The sequence below is a fragment of the Mus caroli genome, chromosome 12, assembly GCF_900094665.2.
Source record: "Mus caroli chromosome 12, CAROLI_EIJ_v1.1, whole genome shotgun sequence".
Lineage (NCBI taxonomy): Eukaryota > Metazoa > Chordata > Mammalia > Rodentia > Muridae > Mus > Mus caroli.
In genome coordinates this window covers 25,639,302-25,659,227 of record NC_034581.1, presented here as the reverse complement: position 1 = coordinate 25,659,227, position 19,926 = coordinate 25,639,302, and the positions used below count along the sequence as shown (strand labels likewise).

General features: G+C 46.2%; 1 long non-coding RNA gene across 1 annotated transcript in view; it reads right to left on the bottom strand.

The window, feature by feature from the left end:
* Positions 1 to 19,926, bottom strand: part of LOC110306459 — a 54,554-nt gene that overhangs the window by 24,222 nt on the left and 10,406 nt on the right. Inside the window, exons 2-3 of the long non-coding RNA XR_002379282.2 lie at positions 10,883 to 10,928; positions 8,660 to 8,787 (exon numbers count right to left, since the gene is read on the bottom strand). This is a non-coding gene — a long non-coding RNA (uncharacterized LOC110306459). The remainder of the gene's footprint in view (positions 1 to 8,659; positions 8,788 to 10,882; positions 10,929 to 19,926) is intronic.

Genomic DNA, 19,926 nt, shown 5'->3' with positions numbered 1-19,926 from the left:
TCCTTTCTTCTCTATCCTACAGCAGCCATGAAAACCCAGTGTTCCTTTGCTTTAACATTTTTCCACGTTAAAAAAAGAAGTATTTGTTTCTTGTTTGCTTGTTTGTTCCGAAAAGGGTCTCACTCTATGGCACAGGCTAGCCCTGAACTCATAGCATTCCTCCTGCTTCAGCTTCCCAAACAGAAGGATCTTAGGCACACCACCACACCTGGCAGCCAGAGTTCATTTTAACCCCGTTATAATAAAGTGTAAGCATGTGGCTGTTGTTTTTATGGTTGTCAAGGAAGCACTCACTACTCAGACAGTCTGAGTTCTCTCTTCACACTTGGAGACAGTGTCCCAAGACACCACTTAAAGTTCCTCATGTCCCACCAAAACCAGAGCTACAGAGGGGAGGAGGAGGGCCATGCCGTGCCATTCTCCCTCCACACAGGAAAGGGTTCTTGCTTGTCGCACCATCCTAAGTGTGACTGTGATTTCCACAGTGGGGCTTGAGCAAACATACTCCTTTCTAACCTAAGTAGTCCTCAGGCTTGAGTCTAAGTCTCTCCAACACTCCCTCGTGAAGAAAACATTCAGGCAGCAGAACCGCCTGAGACCCAAGTGATGACTCCATTCTTTTTTGGTAAGTCCATCATGTCTGCTAAACTCCCCTCTGAGAGACTAAGAGCCAACAAGGTGGGTACAAAGCAGAGTCTGGAGCCACTGATCTGTGATTCACTGACCCCATGTGGTGATACCAGGAGACCATGGGACAGCAGGAATAAATGTGGTTTTCTTGTGTTTTAGTCAATAGGATACAAAGCAGGAACAAGGGTGCATTCACCTGAGATCCATGCCAGATCCTGCCTTTCAAGCCAACCAGACCTGTTATCTGCCAGACTTTGTTCTCAAAGAAAAACTGGAAACAGACACACATACACTTAGCCACCACCTAACTAACCCCTTACTCACTCATTTCTGGACAACTGGTACTCTGAGTCCACCCCAACAAGCCCCTCCACGAATAGCCCTACATTCTACCAGTCTCTGGGCCTCATTGCATGGGCCTGGCTATCAGGGATGGAACTTCCCCTTGTTCATCCCTCAGGTCCACTGCAGGGAAGAGCTCCTGAGACCCTGCGCGATTCAGGACCCCATAGTGAGTAATCTGCAGGGATCTCATCCAGAGAAAAAGCCATCCCAGACCTGGGCATCATGGTGGAAGCAGCAAAAAGAGAGAAATCCAGGCTGTAGGTAGGGTTTCTGCAGAAGGGCCAGGCTAGGAGCATGACATTCAGTTCAGAGGAGCTGCAGCTCCTGGGGCAGTTAGTGTGCAGAGTGTGACGGAGTGTACAGGCAGTACAGCCTCCTACATCACCAGGGTCCACATACCAATGCTGCACAGAATATGTGACATTGATAACTAAACTGTCTATTTATAATAACATCATTTATTATTATGATGATGATGATGATGCAGCTCATTCCTACTGTCCACAGGCACATGCTGATGGTTTCTATCCCATGTGCATGTCAAGTTTTCTCAAGGCTTCTCCACAGTCTGCTTCACACTGGGCATTAAGGTTATCAGGCTGCATAGGTCATTGCTCCCAGAGAGAGTGGGTTCCAGTCGCTACATCCACCACCTTTCTCACTCCGTAGGGCCACAGAGCACAATGTTCTCTCTGTCTCTTGGTCCAAAGTCAACCTTGCCCCTCATCACTGGCACTTTTCCCTGGAGAGCTCTTGGTTATGGAGCTGTCACGGCATTATGACTCAATTGTCATGTTCTCTTATGGACTACCCTGTCTGGGGGAGTACTGGACAGCCAAGGCTCGTGTGGTCTCAGGTACAGTCAGTAGGAGGGGGTTGAGCCGGAAGTTTCCATATTTTCAATGATTAAAAAAAACACAAAAACAAAAACAAAAACAAAAACAACAACAAAACAAAGAACAGTTTCAGAATCCCAGGGACTGATTGTTAAAGGTGCAGCTTCTTGGGCTTTAAAGCAGAAATCTGCTGACCTCTTTGGGTAAGTGTCAGGGACTCTATACACACAAAAAAGGAATAAACCTAGGGGCTGGAGAGATGCCACAGATATTAAGAGTACCTATTGTTCTTATTTCCCAGCACCCACCGGTATCTAACAAGGATCTCTTACTCCGGTTCCAGAGGATCTGATGTCCTCTACTGGTCATGGCACCCACTTGGTGCATGTGTGCTCATACAGCCCTATACGTGTCTCCATGAAAAATAAATAAGTAAATATGGTGAATAAAAAGAGCAGGCTCCGCAGATGAGCATCACCCACCAGTAGGATAGTGGGGCACTGTGAAGAAGTATCTGTCCAGCCCTAGAAATCAGGTAGTAGGCTAGAGAAGCCCTCCCACAGAATCTATAGAGCAGGCTGGGATTCTCAGGGAGGGAACAGCCCAGCCCTGGGATTAAGCAGAGAAGAACTCAACCAAGTCCTGAAGGACACAGGCCTTTTCTCCATGCCTGGCTCCTGATCTGCCCTCGTGTATAGGACCCTCAGAATGGCAAAGCCATAGATAGCAGTGTGTTCATGGCAGCGCAGAATAAAAAGAAGACATGGATGGCTGTCTTCTCTATTCTTCGGGGAATCCTTTTCAGACACCCCCAAAACCAGTCAAGCTGACTTCTCTTACCAGTGTAACAAATGCATGTGGGGACACTCCTGGCAGAGGGAAGGAGCTGTTCCACCTGGCTTAAAGCATAAAGACTCCCCAGAGCCCAGCTTCCACATAGGAGGGTTTGATGCCACAGCTGAGCTTACTAAGGTGCCCCGAGCAAAGAAGGACCAGGAGAGCAGCCATGGGCTTGGCACTCTGCCTCAGAGACCAGCCCCAGCAAGCCTGCCAGCACTGAGTTCCAGGGCTCACACATTTCCAGGCTGCACAGGGAAGCTCTGTTCCAAATGGGAGCACATAGGAGGCCAAAGCATCTACTCACATCCCTGGGATCCCGGAGGCCTCCTCTGACCACGCACACAAGCTGGGGCGGGCGTGGCACAAAAGGCCAGCATCCTCAGAGGCTCTGGTACACTCCACAAAGACCAAGTGTCTTCTCTACAGCTGACCAGAAGTTTACCTGTCATCCAAAGCATGGGAAATATGTATGCACATCACATGCTGATCAGACTTCACATAATAGCTGATTCTGGATGAAAACAATCTCACTTTTTCTTAAAAGAAGAAATACTATTAATGTGGACAATGCATATTAGAACAGAATTCTTGGTAAATATTTAGGTTGAGTATCTGTGATAGAAAGAGATCAACTTAGTTATAATTAATCATAGATAACTTGTTATTTAGCATGCATCTCACTAAAAAGACACTGGGTGAAAGACCCAGCAAGACTTCAGACTCTAAGCCAAGTTCACATGAAGAAGGAAGCATTCCCTCTCACCCTGACAATGACAAACACAAGTTGAGTATAGCCACTCTCTCAGGAATGCCCCCCCAGAGGGGCCAGTGTCAGGGATGGGCTGCAGTTCATTTTGAAACTCAGCACAGCTCACAGCTCAGAGGGGATCAAAGGGTCAGGACTGTAATTGCCACAAAGCCTCCACAGTCCTTGGGAGGATCATTCGAATGCAGAAGCTTAGAAGCTCTACCCTTGCAGGAGGAAGCACCAATTGGCATCATGGCAGGGCACTGTCATCCTTCTGAGAGAAGGGTCTCATTTAGTAAATATGTGAGTGATGGTTCTGAAAGGAAATGCAGCCAGTGACCAGCAAAAAGACTCTACAGTCATTCACATGCATAGAAGAAAACCAGAAACCTACAGGCACTGACCACTGAGGAGAGAGAAATGTGGCCCTCACTCCATAGAGAGGGCTTGGGATATGGGTTCCTACCCAAGTGTAGTTGCAGGCTCAGGAGATGGTGAGAGGGTAGAAACTGGTTTCTTTTGGGAACTGCAGTCCTAGGCCTAGAGGATACCTACACACATCACCTCCATACGTCCTTGGCTTGTTCCTTATGCCCTTCACCACCCTGCAGTCCTCTCCAATGTTCTGCACACAGCCCTGCAACCTCCCTTAGGGTATCTCCAAGCCCTAGCATGTTGAAACACATGAGCCTCTGGGGACATTTCACATTCAAACCAGAGGAAGAGCTAGGAGATCCCACTGGGAGTAAAGCACCTACTTATAATAAATGTGAGGACCAGAAGGTCAGAGTCCCAAAACCTATGTAGATGCAAGGAGGGGTAGCTCACATGGGAGGCCAGTGATCAGCAAACAGAAAGGGAGCCCCTGTAACAAGCTAAGACTAGCCAAATCAGTAAGCTCTGAGGTCAACTGAGTGATGTAATGGAGGAAGACATCTGGTGTCAGCCTGTGGTCTCTACATGCATTCATATACGTGCACACACACATGCATGTGCATATGTACAAACACAGATATGGGCATACATACATACATATATACATACATACATACTGCACCCAAATACAACAATAAATAAATAAACAAAACAATAAAACCCACAGCATCACCCAAACCACCTGCCTCACAGAAGCATCACAAGTAATATTAGACCAAAATATCTGCAGAACAGCTCCACTGGCTAATGTGTAGGTGTACACAGCTCCCTGCCTCAGATTCGCACCAGCCTCTGATCCCTGTACTTTCACCAACAACCAATATGTGATTTATGTCTGATGTAGTCCTCTGCTGGCAGATTCCTCCTGTGATACATTGTGGTCACCCATTGCCATAAAACTCCAGGGCCATGCGGCTGCACTGTCCCACTTTTTCCAGAAAAACCTTACCTCCTATATGTGAGCCAAAAGAAGCCCCTCCCCTAAGCTGTCCCTGTCGGATGTTCCAACCACCAGAAGAGTGACTAAGGCAGATGAGCTTAACATTGACTTGGCAAATAGCAAGTAAAGGGGGATTGCCCTTCCCAAAGTGGGAGGCCTCATCCAGACAGTCCATTTCTTCTCTTAGTGACACAAAACCACAGACTAGGTAGCCCAATAAAGAAAAGAGGTTCAACTTCTGGAGGTGAAAGATCCAAGGTCATCTGGTGACAGCTTCTTGCTGGCAAAGTCTCAAGGAGGCACAGTGTTGGATGGTGAGGAACTGAGAGCGTATGTGTATCTTCTGGTCTCTCTCCCCTTTCCTATAAAACTACCAGGATTCAATATAGGCATCAACCTGATGACCTACTCCCAAGGCTGCAATGTAACACCACCATGAAGTGAATTCCACTTCCCATACCTCACAGTAGAAAATAAATTCCAAGACAAATTTAAGATGCAAATCATGGCACAATTGAAGACCTGCACAGAACAAAGTCATAGGTCCCTGAAATAAGAAGAATTCTACAGCAGATGACCTGACCTGGCCCACAGCCCTGGCCCTTCTACCAGGCCATTCAGAGCACTCTGGAATTGCCCATCTGTATACACATTTCTAGAATAAATCTCTTCAGATGCAGAGGCTTTCCAACCCAATCAAACTTTGTTAGGTTGTTAACATCATAAACTGAAAATCTGTGATACACACCTGACCTACTGACCATTTATATCTTAGCCTTTCCCGTCCTAATCAAAACACTCACCTCAGCTTACAGTTGAGGAAAGTTACAACGTTGGTGGTGTAAGAAGAAGTTGACAGTTCAAGTTGTGTGCAGAGAAAAAAAAGGAAGATCCAAGCATTGATATGGGAACACTTTCATACCATCTCAAGCCCAGAGCCCATCAAGTTGAACCTCCCAAGCCAAGGATGAACCACATGCCTAAGCACACATCCTACCCATCCTGTTTCTCTGGAATACTCCCTATAATGCCCTACAATTCCCCAAGTACCAACAGTTCGGTGACCACAGCATGAGCATGTGTGTAATTTGGAGAATAATGAAAATAGAATGCCTTGCTGTGTCTGACTTAGTGCTGCTCTTCCTGGCCATTGCTGCACCCGTCTGAACTCCCAACCTCCTCCTCCTCCTCTGCACCCCAGCCTAGCCTCGTTCCTATTTCCAGAAGAAATGACAGGAATATGCTTGAGGCTTGAGGCTTGTGTCCTCCCTTTCTGTGCAGAGGTAGCCAAGTTCTGAGCACAAGCGATTCACGGTCAGTGGTTCTCAACCTTCCTAATGCCGCAACCCTCTAATATAGTTAGTTCCTCATGGTGACCTCCAACCATAAAATTATGTTGTTGCTATTTCACAAATGTAATTTTGCTACTGTTATAAATCATAATCTAAATATCTGATATGCAGAATATTTAATATGCAACCACTGTGAAAGGACCATTCAGCCCTCAAGGGGGTCATGACCCACAGGTTGTGAACCACTGTTCTAGATGAAACCCAATATGAGAAGGATCAGAAGAGAGCACCCCAAGCAAGACAGCTGGGGCCCCCAAACTGCTTCCATGGATGTGGAAGAGATACAGGTGAAGCTCACGAGGCATCAGTAGGCTCTGCTGCAACAGTATTTCCATCTCATCCCCCAACTGAAAACATCTTCATATAGTCTTCTTGCCTTGAAAACCTAGTGGTCCATTAAGGCAGACCCTTGCTGGTGTGGAGAATGTAGGTAGTGTGATGGATGCCTGTCAGTGTGTCAGCTTTCAAGTCCCTGAGGAATGAGACTCAAAAAGATGTGATAATTAGTTCTGTGCCTGAAGACATTTAAAACCTGGTGCATTTGGGCTCAGAAAAGCAAGCACGTAGCAACAGTGGTGAGAGACCAGGGAAGATAGCACCTGAGTATGGCAGGTGATGCTTGTCATGGACATCTGCTGTTTCTCCTCCTTGCTGGCCCACCTTACCACAGAGCTGATGGAGAGAGCTGGCACTCCATGCTCCTCTAGAGAGGGCGCCTGGAGAGCTGTGAATACCTGCCGCCAAGTAAGAGAACGGGGAGGTGTGAACATCTAGGAACAGATTTGGCTCAACAGCACAAGAGCGATGAAGCTTGGAAACAGCTCCAGCTGTCCCCAGTGCCAATGGCTGTAGTCCTAGTGGGTGTCCTCCAGAGGGACAAGAGATAAAGGGACAGATTGTACTTAGAAGACCCACAGAAGACTGTGGATTTTATTACCACATCCTTAGCTTCTTCCTGATTCTCTGTGGAAAAGCCCAGGTCACCTCTCTTTTTGGAAACTGTCTGCTCTGACCCAGAACTTCATAAGCAATTTCTCTTTCCAGGCTGCATGGCCCCAGTCTAGAGCCACACTGCTGGGTAAACCAGAATCACAGTGGGGAGTATGGTATAAAGAGATAAATGACTTAAATATCACCTAGGCTCTGGGCAAGAACAAGCCACCCACCCAGCTCAAGGAATGTCCAACCTTCAGAGAGGCACCCACCAACTGATTCAGCCACACTCATCCCTATGAGTCCATATTTGCACAGTGCACACAGAAAAGCCATCCTGAATTCTATCCAGTGACCCAAGTCACCTTCCCAACTCAGCCCAGACATCTGGTTCTACCTTTATTTACACTGATAACATTTTATAGAAACCAAATCAGACCAAATAAAAAGTTAACAACAAAAGTTGCTGTCCAAACACTTACACTCAAATTATGGACCTGGAGTTTAATCTGGGATATAATAAGAGAAACAAGCCAGTCTACTTTTCTAGACCTCAGTTTCCCCAACTGTGAAATAAAGTGATATAGGGTTTGTTGTAAGTGAAAGGAGCTTATATATTGAACCATGAAGCACAGTGCAGGTATACATGCCTGCATAGTGTCACGATACTCAGCCCACATCTCCTGACTGCAGGGACCAACCTTAGAATCCCTGCTTGTGCCCTATGACAGGGTCATTCATGGTATCTGGCCATCACTAATCCGGCTTTATTAGCATTTTGGCCATTTTTTTCCATGCTCCAACCATTTTGTAAGGATAAGGTTACAGGAACAGCTACATTGTTGCACTGATCAGCCTATGTACTCACAGAATTGATTCTGTCCCTTTCTCATTGAAATGACTATTGTGTTAAGAGTTCTTTTGTCAGCATCCTACTCTTTGGCACTTTAGCAAAGTCACCATGATGGTATGCATGTGCTTGTGTATACATGAGTGTGCATATATGTGAATTGTGTGCATGTGTGTACATCTGTGTTTGTGTACACATGTGTGCATATGTGTTCAGACCTGCTCAGTGCATTAATTCTAACTCTAAATAAGCTCTGAAAAATAAAACCTCAAAGGCATTTTATCACCTTGTAATTTTTCTTATGGCAAATACTGAGGTACACAGGGAAGTGTAGCTTGTCCCCAGCAGCAAGCAGTACAGCCTGCAAGGCTTGCCTGGGTAACATGGATATCAGCAACAGAAGTAATTGGCACTGAGTGGCACCAACAAAAACAGCAGTCACAATCCTAATGATGCCAAAGTAATTGGATTGAAGCATGAAGTTATTAGACAGAAAAAAAAAATGCCAACAGCTCTCACTGACCAGAGCAGAGTTCTACCAGTCTCCTCTCTGGCACGCTCTGCAGAGGGCAGTCTAGGAAAACATACGACCCAGAGGCATCTGCCCAGGACTGAAACTCTACCTCTATGGCTTACTAAGAATGTAACTTTGGACGTGTCTGCACTCTGATCCTGGTCCCTGCTTGAAACCTGGGGTTTGGAAGGCCCCATGAGGCTAGTGTACACTGGGTATTTAACAGTAGACATTACCCAGATTAGAGCCTGGTACACAGTAAATACTGATGATTGCTCTCTTGCTGATGTGGGGAGATGTATCAGAAACAAAGTCTTTGCACTTGTTGCTTTATGCCCCAAAGAAGATGAAGGTCTTCTAATATCTGTGGAAAACAAAGAAGAGACAGGGCTATGATCAGAACATCTTCTATAGGTGGGTGTATGTGAAAGAGATGTAGGAGGAGGGAGAGAGGTAGACAGCAAACAGACAGACAGACACAGAGAGAGAGAGAGAGAGAGAGAGAGAGAGAGAGAGAGAGAGAGAGAGTCAAAAGGTGGACAGCCTTGCAGAGCTCTGATAGTAGGTGTACTACTTAGGCTTGAAAGCTAATTTTGCCATTAACCAAATGATAACCATAGGTAGCCAGTCAGTGTGTGTGAATGCATTTTCTCTGAGGATTGTGGAAGGATTGGTATATTTGCATATGGGCACTATCTAGATTACATCTTAAGTTCTCAGTATTAGTCATCCATGTAGACCCAGGTCATCACAGTAATACCTCTGCCTATGTGTGTACATACTACAGAAACTCAGCCCATGGACTTATGCATGAGGACTGCAGGTTTCACACTGCTGCAGAATATTAGATTCATTCCGGAGTCAGCTAGAGCAGTTGCTATATGTATGGAGCATTATGGGAAAGGCTTGCCAAGCTCTTTTGTAAAGCTGTCACACTTTCCATGTTTATCCATGGGTGACTTGGGATGCTAACATGCAGCCCTGGACAGACTGCTACCTAGGCCAGGGGCCACTAAGGGGGTTGGTTTATTTCTCATTGCTGGGATAAAATACCCTGACCAAAACAATGTAAGGGGGAAGGGTTTGATCTGGGCTTAAAGTTCCAGGTGGATATAGTCCACCACATTGGGAAAGCCATGACAATAGGTCGGAAGCAGGGCAGGAAGCCTGCAGGCAGAAGCAGGAAGCTGGCTGCTCAGCTTGCATCTATACTCTGGAAGTAGGAATGCATGTGTAGATGCCTGGTGCTCAGCTAGCTTTCTATATGCTTATGCGGTCCAGAGTCAAAAATTACAGAATGGTAACCCCCCAACACACCCACACACTTTCAGGTTGGGTCTTCCTATATCAATTAAGGCAATAGAGGCAATCCCCAAACATGAACATGAGCCAACCTTACATAGATGGTCTTTCATGAAGACCTGCTTTCCAGTAGTGTCTTCATGGTTGTTGACACTTCTGTGGCTAAGCTAAGGCCAACCACGAGGTACAACTCGTAGTGTTTCAGACACACTCCCACCGATGACCTGGGTAACAAGAACACCAGCTCTCAAAACCCCCCTGTCTTTCAGTCTCTGGAATGAGTAACTGACGCTTGGGTCCTTAGGCATTGCTAATTAGTGAGCTTAATTATCACATTAACACTTGCCACTGGGATTTTCTTCACTTTTAGTCATCTTTTGTGCTCTTATTCCAATTAATTGTGTTGGAAGACCATGAGCCTGAGCTTCAAAGAATAACGTGCTGATTTTTTGAAGTATGGTGTTTGATCACAGGATTGCCTCAGACAGGTCAGCATCTGGAAGGGAGAGCTGGAATATTATGCAGTCCTTTATGTTTATAAGAACTGGCAATAGAGACCTAGTGTATCTACAAGTAAATGTGTATATACATACATACATACATACATACATACATACATAAAAACATCTGTAGAATATCTGTAGAAAACAAAGAGGAGACAGGGTTTATGATCAGAGCAACCTCTACATTCAGGTAGGTGAATGTGAAAGAGATGTGGGAGGAAGGAGAGAGGGGGAGAGAAGATTAGGGAAGGAGAGGGGAGAGGTAGACAGACACACACACACATACATACAGAGAGAGAGAGAGAGAGAGAGAGAGGTTCTTATCTGACATCTCAGATATCTATCAGAGGTTTTTTTTTTTTCTATTTATATTCGTTTGCTTGGTCTCATACACACCATCAACACATACTAAAACATAGCCTTTCACTGTTTCTCTTTCTCCCAAATCCTAAAGTTGAGACTTTTCCTGATGTCTTCTTGAAGCTCCCTCATGGAACCAGGTGGCCATTTTGACAACATATATACAATGTTGCAGCCATGGGTCACACCAGGTCTCTCAGTCTTCCTTTTACATGTTTGTCAACTGCTATTTTTTCTCTGTCCGTGATAAGACATCAAGAGAAAAGTAAGTTAAGGAGGTTTGTTTTGGCTTACCTTCAAGGGTGCTGTCCATCATGGTGGGGAGTCATGGCAACAGGAGCTTGAGGCAGAAATGTCACGTCAGGGAGCAGAAAGATGAATGCTGGTACTCAGCTCACTTCTACTTACATACACAGTTCAAGACCCCAACCCAAGAAATGTTGCCTGCATTCCAGGTGTTTCCACTTCATCTATCCTAATCAAAATCCTCTCACAGACATGCCTAGAGGCCAAACCAATCTTAACAATTCCACCTAGATGTGTCTGGAGGCTTCTCCCTGAAGTGATTCAGGCAACTTGACATCTAATGTTAACCATCACAACAGCCACCCTTCCACTGGAGAACCTTCCAGCTCTGAAGGTTTCACCCCATGAAAGGGATCATCTGTAAGTCCCCAGCACCAGCCAACAAGACTGAATAACAGGCTCCCATGAGTCTCCAGTGCTGGCCTGAATAAACTGAGGCACAGCCTCCTACATGGGGAAGAGACAAGGCAGGATGAAGTCTGAGACTGGGAGCTAAGCGACTCAACACTTTATTTCCCAAATCACAACACTTGACAGCAAGGATGATCATTAGTAATTGCCTCTGGGAAGTAGGAACAAAAGAGGCCTGGAGTGGAGGAAAGGTCACCCTACATGTAGGAAACGAGCAAGCCCAGACCCATAGGAGATATCTCAGATCCAAATCCCAAAGCCACCTTCATCTGATTTGGACCCCTGCACCTCCCAGTGCTTTCCCAATGAGCCATGAGAGGACTTCCCTGTCACCTGGCATTCGTCTCCTTCCCTCAGAACCTGGCTTATTTGAGGTCAACAGTGAATTGCATTAATTATACAGATCCCCCTCACTGTAAAAACTGAGGTGACATTTGGATCGCTTCACAGCTGAGAACTCTCAAAGTAATCAAAATGGCATGGGGAAAGGTGAAGAAATATGAGGGGAGAGAGTGACATTAATACACAAATTCATCTTAAGACCAACAGCAATAAGTTGCCAAGATTTGATCTTTTTAAGTCTATCAACCTAATTTCATATAACCTAATCTAATTGTCTCTTTGTGAACTGAAGTTCTCAGATATCATCTACTTGGGGGAGGATCCTCTCTAGAGGTGACATCAGCTCTAGGGGTGACATTGGCCTTAGGATGATATCACCCCTGGGGGTATCAGAAGCCCTGGAAAGACATCACCCCAGGGGTTGAGGTATCAGCTTTGGGCAGGAAATTACTTCTAGGTTGGTACTGGCTCCCGGGACCATCACCTCTCCAGGAAACACAGCCATGGGAAGGTATGTCCTTTGGAAGTGATTCAGACTCACAGACATGAAGACAATGACTCAGCCAGACAAGAAAAATGCTAGAAAAGCAAAGAGATGAAAAGGAAAGTGAGAGCAAACATTCAAAGGACACTGAGGAGCCTAAGCGTTGGTAGATGAAGGAAAGCCAGGTGGGAGCAACTAGCTGGACATGCTGGGGAGGGGCCTACAGTGCTGAAGAGCTCATAGTGACCTTAGGCCAGCAGTGAGGAAGGGTCTGATGCTGAGAAGAGATGGGATGTTACCCGTGTTACAAGAGGCAGAAATGTCAATGTAGGGAGAATCGCAGTCCAGCCCTGGTCCCGACTGGATAAAGGCCAGGCATAGAGAGCATGTGGCTGGATAAAAGCCAGGTATAGAGAATATAGTGCAAGGAGTGTCTAGATCACAATAGCTCTGGAGCAAAGGGGTTTAGATGATGGGATGGGTCAGGGGGCAAGGGTGAAGGGACCCAAGGTATACCAACACATCTCTGGTTTCTGTTTGAAGAACTGGGAGTCGGTGGTACCCTGTTGGCTAGATATGCTAAGCACTGTAACTTTGGACGCCGATTATCTATCTATGCATGTCACAGCATGTGCTACCCTCCAAGTCTGATAGCTTATTAATCATTCTGAATCCTAGCTCCCTAGGGATAAAATTACAAGCTCTATTGTGGGGACAAGATTGAGATGGCAAATAGAAAGGTGACAAATACTTCCTGCCATGCAACAGACACCTGAGAAAAGTTGTCAGCCTTGGGTTCCAGTGGAACCGGCAGCTTACAGAGGGCTGGCCCACACCTGTACGCAGCATGTTACCTGCTGCCAGAGTCGGAGCTGCTTGGTGGGAGGCCAGGAGAGGTCCCTGAGAGTAGGGCAAACCCAGGGCACATTCAACAAAGACAGGCCTAATGGGCCTGCCTACTCCTGTTTTGGTGAGGGGTTGAGCCCCCCCCCCCCCAGAGAGCAGTTGCAAAAGAAAGAGAGGGGGTTATGTGACACTCAGCTTAAAGATGGCTCTAGGGACAGAGTCTCACACAGCAAAATGTCAAAATACAAGTCCTGTGTCATAGTGGAAAGCTAAGAAAAAAAAAATAATAAAGTAAAACAAAACAAACAACTCTGAAAATCAGTCCAGAGTCTGTAAGATCTAGGTGAGAAGCCCTTGTCTCCACTCTGTCACCAAATAGTCTCTACTGGACTCCTGAGTGTCCCTAAGCATCAGCAGGTGCAGCAGAGAGCACCTGTACAACAGAGATGTCTGGCCTAAGTCAGGCTCAGCCTCCAGTATGCAGCTGCCTGGCAGGTCCAGCAGAATTCAGGTGCTAGAGGACAGTTGGCCCAAAGGCAGCGGATCGAGGTTTAACCAGAGTAAGTGGAGGGTGTCCTGTAAATGCAGAGAGAACCACAGCAGTGTGTGGTAGGGAAACAACTATCAACCATGTTGCACCCTTAGGGACCTGTTAGTTCAGGGGAGCTGCCCCCACCCCCCCGAGCCCCCAGGGATACCCCACTGGGAGGAGAGCTCCCAGAAAGAGGTGGGCTCTGCAAGCCCTGGGGCTCCAGACAACAGCTGCCAGTGATCAGATTTCACCCTAGCCCAGGAACCTTCCAGCTCTCAGGGGACATTGTGTCACCTCTCCTGCCTGGGTTCCAAAGGCAGGTTTGCTTGCCCAAGTTTTTGCTAAGTTGAGATGCCTTTGTTCCCATCGAAGATTTCCACATAGAATCCCAAGAACAAAATAATAAATATGTCCTAAATCCTAAGAGCTCTGTCAGCCAACTCCCACAAGTGTCTCTCTTGAGAAAGTTCCCACACAGAGGATTTCAAAAGATCTTTTACAACATGTGTGTCAATGTGTGTGACTATGTACATGAATGTGCACATATGTACATGTGAATGAGTGAACAAGTATGTGTGCATGTGCACTATACATGAATGTGTGCATGTATGGGTGAACATGCATTGTGCATGCATGTACATGTGTATGAGGGAGTATACATGCACATGTGTGTTTGAAAGATACACATGTACATGTGTATGTGTGGATACAAATGCATATATTGTGATATGTAAATGTATATATGTGTATCTGTGTATGTGTGTGTATATGTGTGTGAGCATTGTGTGGGGTGTACATGCAGATGTGCATGGGTGTACATAAACATGTGCATGCATGTATGAGGGTGTATATGTACATATGTGTACGCACATGTATAAGAGTCCACATGTACATGTGTTTTGTGTATATGGATGCACATGTAGATATGCATGGGTACATATGTACATGTGTGTACATGTGTGTAAATGTGCATGTACATGTGGAGAGTACATGTGCATATACATGTATATGTGTATGTGAAGGGCAGAGGAGAAGGCACATGTACACGGAGGGGTTAGGGGAGAACCTCGAATGTCTTTCATCAGAAGCTCCTTGGTCAAGCAGGTTACTCTGTCTGGTCAGTCAATGGGATTCTCCTGTCTCCACTTCCCCAGCTCCAGGATTACAAGTATATACTACCACACCAGAGAATTCACTGCAGTGGAGATAGGATGTACCATGTAAGCCAAGGCTCTAGTCATCTAAATGACTGTGAGCAGAGTCCTCTGCAAGGCCCTAACTCTGTGAGCCATTTTAATCTGTCCAGAGATACAAGACCCAAAGGCCAGGAACTTAAAGTCTACTGCTTTGATGCCTGAACCCAGGAGGGCCATAGATTTTCAGGGGTACCTTAGATTCTCTGACCAGTATAGAAGTCCAAAAGGTGTAAGAATCTGGGACCAGGGATCATCTTTCTTTATCTATACACACAGCAACATAGAGCCCTGCAGAGAAAGGCAACCAAGCAGACTCCAACCAGGACGAGAGGGAAACAGAAGAGCTTGGAAGCCATCTGTCCAGGAGTTTCCTACCATCCACTCCACTCTCCAGCTCTGAGTAGCCTGCATTTGCTGCCACTGGGGAATCCATCCATGCTCACGTTGACTCCAGCCATCTTTTCTCAAGGCTTTTCCCAGCCATGAAAGAACTGCTGCATGGACAGCATACTTAGTGATGTCAGACTGAAAACCACCGTGTATTCAGCATGGAGTGCCACATGCAGCAGGCCAGTGAGTTCCACAATCCTGTGCCCTTCACTCCCATCCACTCTTACATCCCAGGAGTCTTAGCATGATGACTACACCTCCCCAGGTCAGAATCCAGGTTTCAAATCCAGACTAGCTCATCCTCAAAGCTATGCTCTCAACTGCCAACAGCAGCAATGTCCATTGGCAGGTAGGAGGCCCAGATGCAAAGCTTGACTCTAGACACTCTCCTTCTCCTTGGAGGTAAAGTGGATTGCAGGCTACAGACCTCAAGCTCTCCTTGACACTCCACTGAGTATTAACTGACAGGGCCATTCAACATACACATAGTTAGAGTGTGTATTAGGCAGGGTTCTCTAGAAGACCAGACTGATAGAATGAAACACATGCACACACACACACACACACACACACACACACACACACACGTACACATATACATATATATGGGATTTACTATAGTAGCTTACAGGTTGTGGTTCAGCAAGTCCAACAATGGCTGTCTACTAAGGACAAGTCCAAGAATCTAATAGTTATTCAAACCATGAGACTGGATATCTCAGCTGGTTCTCAGTATATGATGGAATCCCAAGGAAGTAGTCTATAATGCCAGTGAAGGAATGGACTTGCCATCTAGAGCAAGGACAAGCTGGCAAAGAGCAAAATCTTCCTTCCTCCACGTCCTTTATATAGGTTTCTGGCACAAGGTGTGGCCCAGATTAAGGTGTACCTTCCCAGCTTGAACGATTTGGATTAAAAGTGGGACTTTCCACTTCAAGTAATTGGAGAAAAAAAAATCTTTCACAGGAGTACACAACCTCTTGGGTTTTAGTTCATTTCAGAGGTGGCCAAGTTGGCAATCAAGAATAGCCATCACAGAGCTGTGTCCAGTCTTTATCACCAGGGTTCAGGACCCCCCCCCCCCCGAACAAGTTTGCAAATGCTTTCAGTAAAGCTGGAAGGAGCCAGTAGGTGGTAGAAAATCCTGGAGATTCAGCTCTGAGACTGAAGGGGCCTCTTCAGGATCCACCTCCCAGAAGCCCACAGTCAGAGGAATATCTGAATGGCGTCCATCATTTTCTGCTGAGGCCTAGCCACCACTACCCTGGGTAGGGTGACGTTGCCAGCTCCACCAACATCTGCCGGGACACCCTGAAGGTGCCTCCCCCATCTGCTGACAGAAGTTCCTTCACTGCTGCCCTTCACATACCTGTGCACACCTTCCATCTGCCAAAGCATGTCATGATCCGCCAGGAGAGGCTTCCCGTTCCCACGGTGACATTCCCAAAAAACTGCAGAAGTGATCACTCAGACAACTTCCTCCATCCTGTCAATATTTTCAATAAACAGCCCTTTGCTTGAGTGCTCTCAGGAACATGATTAACTTAATTCCCTTCCCTTCCTCAAAATTTGATGTTTACAAGGCTATTCTGGTGAGAGCAGAATGCAGGCTGACTGGGGCCTGTGTTGAACCCATATTCCTGTTGACTCTTAATATTAGCACTGCTGGGGCAGGTGCTGCAGAGTCAGGAACAATTACCCTGGCTTCGCCACTTCTCAGGGGCATTTTGTTGAGAAATGCAGGTATCTCCTGGAAGGAAAGGAGCCTATAGAGCCTGAGGAACCTCTAAGCTGAGCCAGCGTCTATGATGGGGACAGGCTATTTATTTTCCAAATGTCAGTTCGTATTTTACCTCTTCTGAGAAGCCCTCCCCGGCTCTTCCTTCCACTCTTTACCAGTGGAGTTGAGTCCTTCTCTGGATCCTGTTAGAATTCTTATTTGTGTTACTATGCTCATAATATTGTTCAGATATAAAAAGAGTGCTGGAGAGCCAGCTCAGGCAGTTGTGTGATTGCCTTAGGTCAGGGTTTAAATATGAAACCCTATCCCCATAGGCTCGTGTGTTTGAACCCTTGGTCACTGTGATGCTGTTTGGGGAGCATATGGAACCTTTAGGAGGTGAAGACTTGCGGGAGGAAGTCTACCTCTGGAGGCAGGGTTTGAGGTTTGATTGACCTGACTCACTTCCTGTGTCCTTTGTCTGCTTGCTGATCTCATCTGCCTGACTGCCATGGCAGCCTCACACTGCTGCCGCCAGGTCACCCCCACCCTGATGGATTGTATGTAACCTCTCTGGAACTACAGGCCAAAATAAGACCTTTCCTCTTTAACTTGCTGCTCTGGTTTGAATGGCAAGGACCCCTATAGCCTCATATGTGAAAATGCTTAGTCTCAACTTGGTAGAACCATTTGGAAAGGATTAGGAGGTATGTCCTTACTGCAAGAGGCATGTCACTAGGGTAGGCTTGGAGGTTTCAAAAGCTCACACCATTCCCAGTGTCAATCTGATCTTGTTTGTGCCTCTTGTGCTCGCTCAGGAATTTCTGCTCTCATGCTTTTGATCTGCCATTATAGACTCTAACCCTATGAACCCTTAAGTCCAATTAAATGCTTTCCTATATAAGTTGCCTTGGTCATGGTGTTTTACTACAGCAACAGAGAAGTCATTAAGGCACCGGGGATGCACCAAGACCTGAGGCCAATTTCCAGAATCCATGTAACAAAGAGCTGGGTGTGGTGGTCCATATTTGTCATCCCAGCACAGGAAAATGTAGTCAGGAGGATCCCTGGGAGTCACTGGCCAGTGAGACTAGCCTACTGAAAGAGTTCCAGGCCAGAGAGAGACTCGTTGGGGGCGAGGGGTGGGGGTGGGGGAGGTGCATCAAGTCTAAAGAATAATACCCTAGATTGTCTCTGGATGCCATACATATGTACACATGTAAGTATAGACACACTCATGAATGTACTAACACACACAAGAACATTCACACTAAGTAAATGTGCTAATCTACTTGCTTCTGATACTCACTTCTTACCCACAGGCCAAGAACAAGTTATTGTAGTCCTAGCTCTCAACTGCAGTGGATACCTCTGAAGGTCTGGTTTTGGTCACTTTTTGCAGTTCTAGTGTCTGTGTCCACCATGCTCCCCTGGCCTTCTGGATAGGCTGGGCCTGATGGCTTCTCTAACACAGAGCACATCAACAGTGAGAGGATTTTGTAGCTTAACATTTTGTGTTTCTCACCCATATGCTGTCCCTCTGAACCCTCCAAGGGAAAGCTGCCATCATCTTGGGTCAGCTTTGAGGTGGTCACATAGCAGAGCAGCAGGTTGATGTGAGCAAACAGACAGCACGTAAGGTCTTGAAATGGTCTTCTATCATTCTAACCCAAAGACCCAGCTGAGCAGCCTATGAGTCGCTGGGCCTCTGATGGCCCTCTGACTCTGTCCCTTTATGCAATGTCTCAGCTTTCAATGAAAATCACATCTTCTGGTGGGAACAAGACCCAACTTTTGGGACTTTTCACTTGTCAGGCTAACAGCGTGTGTTACATATGGTCTTCTCTCATGATGCTAGGCAGTGTTCACTTCCATCCAACTCTTGAGTAGTAAACAGGACCCTGAAGATGCAGGCAGGGCTGCTGAGCCAGGGTGTTGGTAGGTTACACATGCTAAGTGCATCTTGAGCTTACAGGATTTTCAACTTATGGTACATTTAGCAAGATGTAACCCTACTGAGGTGACGGAAGAGTCAACTGGAATGCATGTGTTTTATGAGCCTAAGCTTTGGGGTGATTTGTTACACAGCTGTACTCACTAAATAACAAGTGTTCACTGCTGCTGTGAACATGGAGCTCTGCAAGCTGCAGAGGGAGAACACACCAGCATCTTTTGAAACACAAATGAGATCATTTTAAAACAAATGATCTCTGCCTCTAATTACTTTCAGTCCATATGATATGGCAATGCTGAGACTAATCTTGGCTGAATATCTTCAGGTTTGAACCCAAGTCTGTCACAGGTGGACTCAAAGACCCCAGAAAGTATATAACTTCTCGTAGTCTTAAGGGTAACTGTTGAACCCCAAACCTCAGCTTATTGTAAGAATTTCTCCAAGCTAATTTTAGTAAATATTCACTAAGACAGACATGGCAGCACAGGCATGTAGTCCTGGAACTTGGGCGGCAGAAACGGGATTGCTAGCTTGGGAGGCAGAAACGGGGTTGCTAGCTATTCATGGCAGTCAGAGCTACATAGCTAGACTCTGTCTCCAAGGGAAAGAAATTAGTATTCACTAGCAACATTGAATCGTAGAGCCTCTCTGGAACTTCAGCTGTATAAAGGCCAATATCACCTCTGTTCTTGTGATTTCAAGGTGTACAGCTGCAGGGTTTGCATGGTCTCCATGACCCAGTGTGATCCATAAACATTCTGTGTCCATTCCCTCCTTGGCACCACCCAGCTCTCATAAGAAATTCAACTGTACAAACACAAAATAAACAAAGCAAAATATCCTTCTGTTTCCAATGGCTTTGGTATAAAACACCTAAATGAAGCCATCAGTTCCCTGCCACTGAAATGCAGAGGTGAATAAGGGGCCCTGCTATAATGGAAATGCTGTGTGCCCAGGGTAGAGTGGGGTTTGAAGAATAAGCTGGTATTTGTCAAGATTCTAGAAAAGCCATGTGGGGTAATGCAGGCCTATAATCCCCAGCACTTTAGAGGCTGAGGCAAGAGCATCATAGGTTCTGGGTCAGCCCAAGCTACAGAGTTCCAGACCAGCCAGGATAACACTTGAAAACCATGTTTTAAAAGAGAGGGGAGGGGAGG